The 13,069-nt window shown below is 40.5% G+C and overlaps 1 pseudogene; it reads left to right on the forward strand.

Annotated features, from left to right (window-relative positions):
• Positions 1-416: 416 nt before the first annotated feature.
• LOC143649477 (E3 ubiquitin-protein ligase rififylin-like) lies at positions 417-1,529 on the forward strand (annotated as a pseudogene).
• The last annotated feature ends 11,540 nt before the right edge of the window (positions 1,530-13,069 follow it).

Raw genomic sequence — 13,069 nt, forward strand, 5'->3', positions numbered from 1 at the left:
TTTTGGGGTGTATGGGTGGTTCAGCAGTGGTTCCGTGATGGAGACCGAGGTTCAATTCCCGGACCATGCACCACTCCCGCAAAGAACAAAATGTATTTACTTTTTCACTCATATCTCTATTTCAAAGAATTTATCATAGATGTATTTGTACACATGTAAAGATGTTTTTAATAGCAATATTGTCTGTAATATCAAGAGATTGAAAACTACTTACCATCAAGAGAACACTTTGTAGCCCCACCTATATAAGAGAATGCTATGCAACTGTTAAGAAATGGGCTAGAGGGCTGACTTCCTGAGGCTGCTCATGAGGATGTCACATCTGCCCCCTGGTGCACTTCAGCCCCGAGATAAGATCACCGTGGAGCCCAGGAGCCAGCCTGCCTGAGGTGGTGCCTCTCCTCCCAGATTTTATCATGTAGGCAACCTGCTACAATTGGTTCTGCCTGCATGGACAGCCTAAAGAGGCCCCTTGGCCCCAGGGAGCCAGGATGCAAGCCTCTTTCAACTCTAGTACTGCTCCTTCCCTTCTCCAACAGGCTCTGAATCAAGCTGCAAGGTCTGTGGGCCTCCTTCACAAACACAGCCAGGAAGACAAAAAAATCTGAGACCCAGAGACACTAAGGCACTTAGATACAACAGTGCAAGGCCACACAGCAGCAGACCTGCTCGAACTAAGAAAAATTTCATACATGACTTGTTCAAACCGAGTGGGGACTGGACCCTGCCTCTGTCTTCTCTGCCAATGGTTCTAGGCTACAGCCCTTCAGAGGGAGGAGCTCACAAAGATGAAGGTGAGGGTCCTGAGGAGCAATTTCAGTCTCCAGACAACTTTACTGAAATGTGCCAGAAGAAGGAGGAGCTGGTGTTCTTGGTGCTTGGCTAGCTGCTGTAATCTCCCAGGAAGCAGTTCTCATGCCCCCATCTTGTCCCTGGAGTTCCCCGAGCAGCAGGCCTTCCTGACCCAGCCTCACATCACCACTGCATCTTCTACCTCATCCAACCTTTCTTCTTTATCTACCCAAGCCACCTCTCTTGGTCCAAACCAGTCTCACAAAAATCCGCAGGCCAATGGCCATGAGTCTCAAGACAATGAGAATCCATTTACTTGGAGAGTACAGACAGTCCAGACTCAGAGGACAACTTCATGCCAGCCCAGAGAGCATCTCTGTCTGACCTGACTAATCTGGAAGACATTGAGGCTGGCTATGTAGAAGCTGTAAGAGATCCTGGTTTTCAACTTTGTCAATTACAAGGGCTGCTGTGAGATGCAGGAGTTGATGGAGAGGATGACTCAGATGTACAAGGATCAAAAAGGACTCTAACACCTGGTGTGCAGTGCTGAAGCTCAAAATGGAGAACAGTTTCATCCAGCATGGAAGAGAACCTGTGTAAGATCTGTATGGGCTCATCCACGGACTATTCTGCTGGAGTGTGGCCACATGGTAACTTGCACCCAGTGTGGCAAGCACATGAATGAGTATTCCATCTGCTGGCAGTATGTGATCTGAACAGTGTACATCTTCTGACCCTGAGGGCTTGCACTGGCTTCCTTAGTGCCTTTCAAGGACACAGCCCTGGGTGTCTGGGCTCAGAGCTGGCCAGCTTGCAGAGGGGTGGGCTAATAAAAGAAAATTTGCAGAGTGTTCCCAAGACTAGGGCAGGCAAAGATGCCATGTCACTCTGGGTTTGCCCTTCTTGCCATGAGGGTGTATCTCTTGGCTTGACAGGGCCCCTGAGGCCAGGAGAGACTGGCACAACTTGCATGGGCAAGCCCTTGTTTTTATGATCTTGGGGTGATGATGGTAACTGATGAGTAGAGACTTTCCAGAACTTGGATCATGTCTTCCTACATTCTCTGAGACCCTAGACAACTTCTCGGGCAGTTCCACTCTTCCTTCCATTCCCCACCCAATCCCTTGGGAGGCTTGCATCTGTTTCACCAATCAGAAGTCCTGCTAGAAATGGTTCTATTTCTGTCTAGTATATTTGGATTTATTTATGGTCTCCCTGGCTTTCTGTGCTTTAGCCTAACTTTACTAAAGTCTTTGGCTACATTGCCTAAATTCCATTTGTTTCTTTGGACCAAAGAGATAGCTTACCAGACCAACAGTGGTCCTCACAAGGATAGAATTTTAGACCAATGAACTTAGACTTTGGTGAGAAAGTAAACACACATACTGTTGAAAATCTTCAAAATTGCTAATGGTTGCTTCTTTAAATGCTGAGATTGGAAGCTATCAGTCTTTTGACCTGACAATGGGAGCCAACAGAAGATCTGGCTCCCCAACCACTGGGAAATTCCAATCTCATCTGTGCTGCTTCCTCTCTTGGGGCCTGACTCTGCACCATTCTTAGTTTTATTTTTATTTTATGATGAAAGGGGTATTTTGGGGAAGGCAGTGTCTTTCTGCTTAACTGTCAGGAGTTTTTATCTACTTCCCCTGAGACTGAAGTCCGTGCCTTTCCCATGGAGTTTCTAAAGCATGGACTCGCTGACTTTACATTTGAGGCATACAGACTTGGGCAAAGCGCCTCACTCTTCTCTAGTCAGACTTTTCATGGAGACCAAACCTTTAAAACAGAGCACCTAAGAGGGATCAGAAGGTACTGAATTAGGCTGGATTCTCTCCTTGAAACGGCAGTCAGAAGTCATAATCCCCCAATTTAGTGGGAAGTCCCTACTCCCATTTCCTTTCTCAGCCCACATTTGCAAGAAGGTCAGGAAGAAGCATTCTCTAAGCCCTTTAAGGAGGACCATGTACTCAGTAGATGATGTTCTTGAACGCTCTTAGGGTCTTTATACCAGTGGAGACATGAAGGGCTTGAGGAAAGTCCACTGGAGAAGCTTAGTCAATCACAAAACACATGCTGTCAGAACATCTGTGTGTGTTCCAATTACCAATGGAAGAACTATGCAAATCCAAAACATCTGAGGGCCTTGGCAGAGCCCCCTCTTCAACCAAGATCTCTCAGACTAGAGGAACCAATAATGACTTTGGGAGGCAGTGGGCAACCCCTACTGGGGGGACCTATATTATATTGGTCCAGACATACTTATACTTCTCCTTCATCACCAACCACTAACTCCTGTTGGGGAAATAAAATTATTTCAGGAAGTAGTTCGTCAGCTGAATACTGGACTACTTACTTTGGCATTATACCAAGTTCTGGATGATTTGATTCTGAACCATAGCCTTTGTAGAAGTTGGGAGAATCAAGATTTCCCCATGAAGACATCATCTTTTAACCTTTCTGCTGGACAGCAAATACTATAGTTCACAGTGCCTACCAACTTAGCAAAAGACCATTCATTCAACTACTCTGTAATTTCACTGCAAACCAGGTCTCTATATATACAACTTAGTTAAGATCTAGCAATAACTTCAGAGCAGAAATTGGCTCTCTGCCTACTCATAAACTGCTTTCTCTCTTGAGGCCTTGCCTGTCCAACCTTACTCCCCACATTCCCTCTTAGTCATGATTTGAAAATAAAGGTCCAATGGCTGATTAGTAACCTCCATAAAAATTAGAACTGATGTCATTCACTCATTTTGGAGAAAGAACTTTCCTTAAATTTTTAAATCTCTTTTAGTGAAGATTTCATTTAAGGAAAAAAAGTGTTAAACAACCCTGATATTTTGTACCTTCTTTATTGTAATACCAAATAAAAATTGGGAGTACCAAAAAATAGAAAGAAAAGAAATGGGGTAAGATAAGAAAAATAAAATTGAAAGAAGGGGGAAAAAATTATGATGCTTTGACTCTTTTTCCTCAACACCTGGCACATGAAGCTGCCCAGCCAATATTTGATAAATGAATGAATGAATGAATGCTTTGGGTGTTGATCAAACACCTTGAGTCCTAGACAAAGAAACACGGTGTCATGTTCAAAAAGCATAGATTTGTACGCTGTGGTCACTGACTGCTGCTGCTTTCCTTTCCCAGTGAATGAGACAGAGGATTCATAAATGGATTCTTGGAGGGTCTACCTTGGCTGCTCAAAAAATCTATAAAGCAACATCCAAAGGAGAACTCAAAACTTACCTTGGATCTGGCAGGATATGAACCTAAGGTCAGAAATCTACCTCCTTAGGCCTGAATTATTAATTATGTGATAAAAAAAAAAACATCCAGAGCCACACTCACCTTAATCAATGATAACTTCAGCAGCAAAGCAACTTAAAGGAAAGCCAAGGTCAGGGAACCTCTCTCTACACTGAAGAGAAGACTGTTGTATCTCCTGTTCTTTCTGGATAGAAGAAGTTATATCCTTTATTTATAGTAAAGAAATTCATATTCTTAAAAAAAAATACTCCAGAGCAGTTTGCTATCAAGGCAAAGGACAGCAGGGTGATGCTTTCAGAAAATCACCGTGAAGATATCACATTTCTCATCATTTGGGAGCAAAGAGAGGAGCAAGTAAGATCCTATAAGTATGCACTCATAGCATAAGAATAATTCCATTCAGAGATCATAATAAAGTTTGGCTTCCATAACCCTGTCTGATGGTTAGTTCTTTGAGATCAAAGATCCTATCTTTATCTCCTTGTAATCCCTGTAGGGACTGGCACAACAAAAATGCAGAAAGAGGAGTTTGGAACTGAAGTATTTCAACCCATCTGGAGTTTTTACCAACCTAATTTTATAAAATGTAATTTTGCTAAATCTGATGTGATCTTGACTTTCAGAAACAGAACCACCATCTTGAGTTATTGCTTCCAGAAGAACTTCACTTATAATGGTGTAGCTCATCGTAGGCTCTTTAATTAAGGCAAACTAGATGCTTTTAAAATTCATTGTTGGTCTTACTCATCTTCCTGTTATCTGCCAAATGCCTGTAGTCTTTTTGTAATGAATTAGGCCACAATATAATGAATGTGGTGCTCACACCCAATGCTGTATAACTTTAAGTAATTTTTGCCAAAACACAGACACATATACACACCAACAATTATCTTTAAACAATAAGCTTATCTTTAACTTCAGGTTATAAACTTAAGGACTAAGTTTATTATTCTTTTAAAAAATAAATGCTTTTAGAATCCTTGTTAGCTATGAGATGAGAAAGCCCTACTCCTTTATCTTATAGCACTCAAGCATTTGCACACAAAAAAATTGGAAAAAACTTTTAAAAGGCTTAATTTAATTCTTAAACTCATTAAAATTTTTGGTTCATCACTAAACAAATATTGTCATTTAATAATTGCTGATATGGTCACCTATTTTACTTTCCAAAGCTTTCAATTAACATTAAACTTAAATTGGTAACTTTTTAATTAATACCATTGACATAATTATTTCCTATCTTTCTATCTGATCTTTCCATCATTCTTTCCCCATCCTTTACAGCTTTTATTGCAGCCTTCGGAAATACCATCCTAATCAAGTACTCCTTCTCAAAGTCTTCACTTGCTAGGTTAAAGTTGAAACTCCTTAGCTGGTTTTCTGGGTTGAATAGTGTCCCCCCAAAATTCATGTCTGTGCAGAATCTCACAATGTGACCTTATATGGAAACAGAGTCTTTGCAGATACAATTAGTTAAGATGAGATCATATTATATCTCATTAGATTAGAAAAGGCTCTAAATCCAATACAACTGGTGTCCTAAAACGGAAATCTGGACACAGCAACACAGACAGAGGGGAGAATGCCATGGGAAAACAGAGACACCCAGGGAGAAGACAGCGCATGATGGTAGAGGCAGAGATTGGAGCGATGCAGCCACTAGCCAAGAAACATCTGGGGCCAACAGAAGCTAGGAAGATACAAGAAAGGAGCAAGACCCTTTTGACCCCTTGATTTCAGACTTCCAAACTCCCAAACTATGAGTGAAATTTTTCTGTTATTTTAAGCCACCCAGTGTGTGGTTCTTTGTTACACAGCCCTAGGCTATTAATACAGAGCATGCACAAAACACCAGCCTCCTCAATAACTCCCCTCACTGTTGCAACACTGATGCTTTCTGCTAATCTCAGCAATTCACTGTCACTGACCTAGGCAGCCTCAGCCTCCTCTTTTTTGCCTGGATTGTTTGCCCTCACTTCTCCAACTGTCTAAGTGCTACTCTTTCTTCAAAGGTCAGAGTATGTCTCACAACCACAAGCCTTGCATGAAACCCCAGCTTATAGGTAGGTCTCCAACCTGTGAATTCATGAACCTGGAGTTCAGGCCTCTGGCTTGGTACTTAAGTATTGACATGTGACTTTGTCTCTGTTGTTACCTACCTTTCCCAGCATATATTTCAGTTCTGCTGGGTAATGAGCATATTGAGGTCAGATCTTACCTTGTACTTCTTAGAATTCCCTACAGCATTGTGTTCAACACTGAAGTAGATCCTCTTCAGAGGTTTTTGTCTTTTTAAAATTTATTTATTTTTTTACTCTTTCTGACATATCCAAAGACAGAATAAACAGTATTCTATTTCAAACTACTTAATCATCCCATTTTAAATTCAGAGCAGGTGTGAGCTAAGACAGTGAAGTAGAGAGTGAGTAAAGTGTTAGTTAAGAAAGTTCTCTCCTGAGAATTGATTCCTTCATGAAGTGTGGGGTAAGGAGTTTATTTAGGAAAGGAAAGGACAAAATAGAAAAACTGGAAATGTGTCCTTCTCAGTCTTACTTCATTAGTTACTTTGAGGTGGTGTATATACCAGAAAAGCAGAAGCATGCATGTTCAGATACATGTGTCATATCTGGGTCACACAGAACAGGGCATTCTGGTTTACACAGTGTCCTAAGCACAAATATCTGCCTCCCCTTCCTCCAAAGATCCTGTGAAATTACAGAAAAGAAGCATTGTAAAATAAGGAAACCAAACCAGCTCTGGAAAACTAGAATGTGACATCAGTGGACCAGAAATGGAGGAATTCCTGGACGATAGAAAACACATGGGATTAGAAAGACAGTAAAATGAGAACTGAGGAAATGGCTAGGAAGTTCTGGACCAGCTCCAAGCTCAGATTCAACACATAGCAAATGCAATGCTGGAAGATTAGTAGGAGGTGGCAGGGTGGGGTGAGAAATCATAAGAGCAATTAATTAAAGAACTGCATTTGGAACAGCTGAACCAAAGAGGCATTACCCTCCTCCCCTCAACTCCTGCACACCAGCTAACAATTAGTGGCTTTTGCCTTCTGGGGAAGCCTGGAGGATTGCTCCCTAGAGAAGGGGACAAAGTGCCTATTGAGGGATACTAGATAGGGGCTGGGCCCTGAAGTAGAAGCATGGTAGAGCTCAAGGCCTGCAACAGCCACCAACGAAAAAAGTAAAAGTGTTCAGCCTTGAAGAGGATGATCAATCATTCAGGGTTGACCAGATGGTTCTGATTTGTGTCATAATCTCCATCCAACTTTTGATAGTTTTATTTTCACTTTCAAAAATATCCCAGTGTGGAAATTTTCTGTAGCGCATAATCTAACTCAACCTATCTGTAATAGCTCATTTGAACAATTGAAACACAGGGAACCCAGAATAAGGAGGAAGTCCTTTGATCCTGTATAGATTATTGCAATGCCTGGATACATCCTAGAGTATATTACACAGATAATCAAAAAGTATTGGCAAAGTCCCTTGAGAAATGGGAGAAAGAATTAAACCTTACCAACAGGGAGTTCCCTGATACTGTGTCAAACTTTAGGGACACCCAAATTAATAGGCCATGCCTTTGATCAGGAGGCTTACTCTTGTGGAGTTTATGTAGGTAGTGGAGAAGCTTAGGCCACCTATAGGCATGCCTAAGAGTTACTTCTGAAGGACTTCTTTTGGTGCTCAGATGTGGCCTCACTAAGCTGAGCTCTGCAAGTTAAATCATTACCCTCCCCCCCACCCCCACTACATGGGACATGACATCCAGGGGTGAAAGTCTCCCTGGAGGCCTGGGAGATGACTCCCAGGGATGAATCCAACCCTGGCACCGTGGGATCAACAATATTTTCCTGACAAAAAGGGGAAAAGAAGTGTAACTTATAAAGTATTAGTGGCAGAGAGAGTTCAAATAGAGTCCAGAGGCTACTCTGGAGGTCGCGCTCTTACATGAACCTCAGGTAGACCTTGCTACCTATCATAACCTGCCAAACCCCAACCAGGACCATTCCAGCCAATCCCAAAGAATACTTAGGGTAATATATAAGATTCCACAGGGTCTCATGCACTAGAGTAACTTTCCAGAAAACTACAACCTCCAGGTGGGTCCCTGGTCCAGATAAGTCCTGAAACCTAGAGGGCCCAGCCTCTCCAGAACATCAGTAGTTCCATTGCCCTATCCCATATTAGTGACAGACATTTCCGATATGAAAAATTTAGAATGGCCATAACCCAAACACCCCTAAAAAGAGGGATGGAAAGATCACAGATGATCTTGTGGAGTTATACAGTGAAGATAGGATTTAACAAAGGAATGTGAATGCTGAATCATTACATTATATCTCTTAATCTCCAGTATCTTAGAGCAACTAGAAGTAAAAACCTAAAATTGTAAATTGTAACCCATGTCAAACTCTGTAATATATTCTACAACTAATTGTGGTGCTGTGCTTTAAAATTTATTGTTTTTTGTGAATATGTTATTTTTTCACCAAAAAAAGTCGATTGTGATGATAAAAAAATATTTAAGCCTTCTAGCCTCCTATATTCTGGAGCAGCTAGAAGGAAAAATTCTGAGAGGATGGTATGGTAGCCCATGACAAACTCTGGGATCTGTCCTGTAACTACTTGTTGAAGAGTGCTTTGAAAACTATTGCTTTTTTATTTCTTTGCTTTGTATATATGTTATACTATACAATAAAAAAGTTTTTTTTTAAAAATCCCAGTTTGAGTAATAAATTACACAGGCACCTTATTCATGACGTAAATAAATCGAAGCCATTTTACTCAGACCAGGACCCAGACTCCACGTGGGTATTCAAGCCTCCCCAACCTCATCTCTGTCTGTGCAAATCATTATCCATGCGATGGGCTCCTGTTTCATTTGGCCAGCACATGACATGGATGCCACAGTTGACACAAATGCATAATGCAGGTTCTGAAATTTTTTCTTGCCGCAAATGTTACAGGATGTGCAATCAACATTTTAAAAGTGTTAGGTTAGCTCCCCCCCACCCCCACCGCTACCATGAAGTAAACAACCCTTAGCAAACATTCCAAGAAACTTCCCTCACCCATAACTTCCCGAAGGCCCTTTGCAAAACCTAACCTGCCCGAGCTCATGCGGCATTCCCGTTCCTGTCCTTGCATCCGGTAGCTACAATCTTGCGATAGCGCCCCTTATCCAGCATCTGCCCTCTGGCAGTTACAGCTCAGGCAGCCACAAGCTTGCGATAACTCCCCTCTTAGCCCCCTGATTTAAACCAATCAATAAAAACCTGCCAACTAACTACCCAAGCTCAAGCGAGCTTCCCCCTCAGTCATCCTATCTACGCTGTAAATTGGGGTTGTGACCAGCTGAGGCGTCAGCCTGCCTGTGCATAGCCTGGCAATAAACCTCCTGTGATCGAGTTTTGGTCTTTTCTCCGTCCTCCTGGTCGAAAATTTAACAAAAAAAACTATTACTAAAATGAAAACCAAACTTTAAAATTCTCTTAGAGTCTTCATGGACTACTAAGAATGTCTGGGAACACATTTTTAAGGATCACTAAATATGTAAGGAAATTAGGAAAAGGGAGAAGCAACCCTCTCAGAGAAAACAAAGACCATTAAGAAAATAAAAAAATAACTTTAAAGGCTCAATTCATTTTTGAAGAGATTCAAGAAGACCATTTTTCCAATGAGCACGAAGTGTATTGTTTTTTTAAAAAGCATTGAAAGAACAAGGGTACAAAACAGTATTCTTGGAAATAGAAAAACATAATGCCTAGATAAGAAATTCGGTGGACAAGCTACACAATTGAGTGCATTATGGAAGACAAATCAGAGATCTAGCAAACAAACCCCGGAAAATTTCTCAAAATATGAAATGAAATAAGCAATGTATAAAGTATAAGAAAAGAGAGATATCTATGAGTTAGCAGAGATTCTGGAAGCAGAGGACAGAGATGACAGAAAGGAGGAAATAATCAAAGACATAATACATGAAAAGTTATTTGAACTCAAGGAAAGACCAGTCTCCAGATTTAAAGGACCCATTAAATGATGAACAGTGTGAATTATGAAAGAGATCCATATCAAGATACATCTTAATAAAATTTCAGAAACCCAAAGACAAAGAGAAAATCTCAAAGATTTCCAGAGAGAAAAATTAGACTGCTCACAACAGAATGAAGAGTGGACTGGCATCAGAGGATTTATTCACATTTGATGCTGGAAAATAGAAAATTTCAAAATCCTAAGGGAAAACTATTTTAAACCTAGGACTCTATATTTGACTAAACTAAAAATCTAGAATGAGGATAAAAGAAAGATATTTGCAGAAATACAAAGGCTGAAAGTTTTCCACCATGTATTCTATATGACAAAACAGATTATTCAAGCAGCCATTTCTGAAAAGCAAAAAAAAAAAAAAAGAAACGGAGTCTAAAATAGAAGACTACATGAAATAAGCCAAAGAATACAATTGACGCAGGAGAAATTCATAAGGCAAGGAAGAATCCGCTTAGCTTTAATTCTCTTTTGAGGGAAAGTCTGAGAATATCGGGTTACTTTTCCTTCTCTATAGGTTCAACCACAGATTCTTTGGTTTTGCAGTGAACAATGTCAACATAACCACAGGGCTATTTTACTGGGGTTTAGTTATGAAAATCAAAATGTAAACTAAGTACAGAAAATACTATAATGACGAAACAAAACATAAATATAAACTTTAACAATGTGCTATTAATCAAAACTGGGAGAAAAGAGATGAGCTATAAGAAAGGATAAGTAAACTAATCTAATTTTTTAAAGCAGGAAGAAATAGATGCTCATTTCAATGAGTCAAGAAGCAGATATTAAGTACATTTGTTAAGATTGTAAAGATGATCTTTGGGATAACTAAATGTAACGAACAAGCCCTGAGAACAGAGTGGCACAGATGAGTCATATTGTGATTCTACTAAATTCTGTGTGTTCCAGAACAAGCCGTCACTAGATGCTGTCCAACACCCCTTTTTGCTATAAGTAAATTTGTTATTTTTATTACTCCCCTTCTTACTATTATTTACATGTGCAAGTATTGCTTTTCTAATTTAAAATAACTAGTTTAAAAACTTTGCATTAAGCACCCTTTACACAAAGCCCAAAAGAGGTGACTAAGTTTTGGAAATACCTGGTTTTGACAGATTGGTCCATCCATGAAACGAGAAACATTCACTTTAGCTCTGAGTTTCCCAGTTTGCTCTAACCAGTCCGCATGTCAGAATGATCACTCTTAGAGGGCCTGGACTACTTCTTTACAGGTCCAACTTTCCTGTCGCATCCTTTTTCTCTAACATTGTGACAGGGACAATTGCCAGCTACCAGAGGATTCTCGCGGTGAGACTCACCCGTTTCAAGTGCATTGTGCCTGGCCGTCTGGTGAAGGCATGAACCCCTGGGGTGGATATGGACAAAATTCTTATAAGCCCCACATTATAGATGATCAAATAGAGGTTCTGAGAAACTGACCTGCCCCAGGAGTTAAAGATCTCCTAAGTCACATCCCCCCTCCGCCTCTCACATGGGAAGGGAGGAAAGAATTTTTACTTTGCTCAAGGAAGGAAATAAATAGGCTACAGCGTCCATTTACTGGATGGCAACGAGGTTGATAAAAAGCATATCACCTCTACTGCATACACATCTCCAAACCATTAGAAATGCAATTACCCAAAGCTTGGGAGGGGAACCGCACAGCAGTCCTCTTTCTTAGTCTGATAGCTTGATCTGAACGATGATTTCAGAAGCCAAAACACTCTTCTGCAATGTGAAGCAAACTTAGACGATTGTTTTTGCATAACATTTCTCTATTATGCATAGATATAAAAGCAGACTTTTAGAAAAAAAAACAGTTTATAGTTACTCATGGACCAATTATTTGGTTGGTGCATTAACCAGACTTTGCCAATTTGTTCTTTTACTGAGTGTTTCAAATTTCATGCTTTTCTCTTCTAACCTTTCATCCTACCCACTTTCTTTAACCATTATGAAAAAGTTCACCACATTTACAGAAACAGGGGAAAGTATCAATGTTGGATATTCTGTTCCTGCGTATCATATCATATTTAAATAGCATTGACTTAACTTGAAGATAAATCTTGATCCTTATCAAAGGAACTTTTTTATCTTTTTTGGGGGTGTGAGAAAGTTTTCTTTAATATTGTCATATTAATCTTACAATAAAATGAGGATCAGAATTGAAAAACTGTTAATGTCTTCTCTAAAACAGAAACCTCAGTCCCTGAACAAAAAGTGTTGGTTACTAAGTTGACAGGGTACGCCTGACTGGATGTTTTCCCAAACTGCTCCCCAGCTCTGTATCAGAAAAGATCTGCCCAGAAGTATAAACTAATCAGCCAGGTCTTGGCAGGTCATTTTCAGAATCAAGTCTCTTCCATTCCTACCTCTTTTTCACCCAGGGGGAAAAACTGTCAACTTCACAAGTGAAGACTTCTGGGATAACTATAAATGGGCATTTGCCTTCCTTTTCTGTTCCTGCAACATTTTGCCAAAATGAACAGACTGAGGAGGGTTTAAAACTAAGGAAAGAATAAGAGCAGTTGAGAGCCGGAAGTGGTTACTGAGTTGAAGAAAGTAAGTTTCCCTTGGCTTGAGAAAGCTGGGCCCTGAGTTTTCTAAAGCTAATGGGGCCAGGGTGGGGGTTCCAAGAGGGCAAATTCCTTCCTCCAAAACTGTCCTCTCACATCCCAGTGTCCCCCACCCCATCCCGTCCCCTTCACTGCACCTGAAATCTACTATTAAAACTTCAGTCTTTGGGAAGGAGAGTTTTGCTGTCCTAGAGCATCCTCATACGTGCAAATTGCCCTGAAGCACTAATAAAGGAGACTGTTGTTCATATTCTCTAGGATAAGTTTGTCAAGTTGTCTTCCCAAAATAAATTGTAAGAGGAAGTAGGCTGGACAGGGAGAGGGAAGTTTGATGAGTGGTAAAATTGGAAAGATATG

This window comes from Tamandua tetradactyla, chromosome 11, assembly GCF_023851605.1.
Source record: "Tamandua tetradactyla isolate mTamTet1 chromosome 11, mTamTet1.pri, whole genome shotgun sequence".
NCBI lineage: Eukaryota > Metazoa > Chordata > Mammalia > Pilosa > Myrmecophagidae > Tamandua > Tamandua tetradactyla.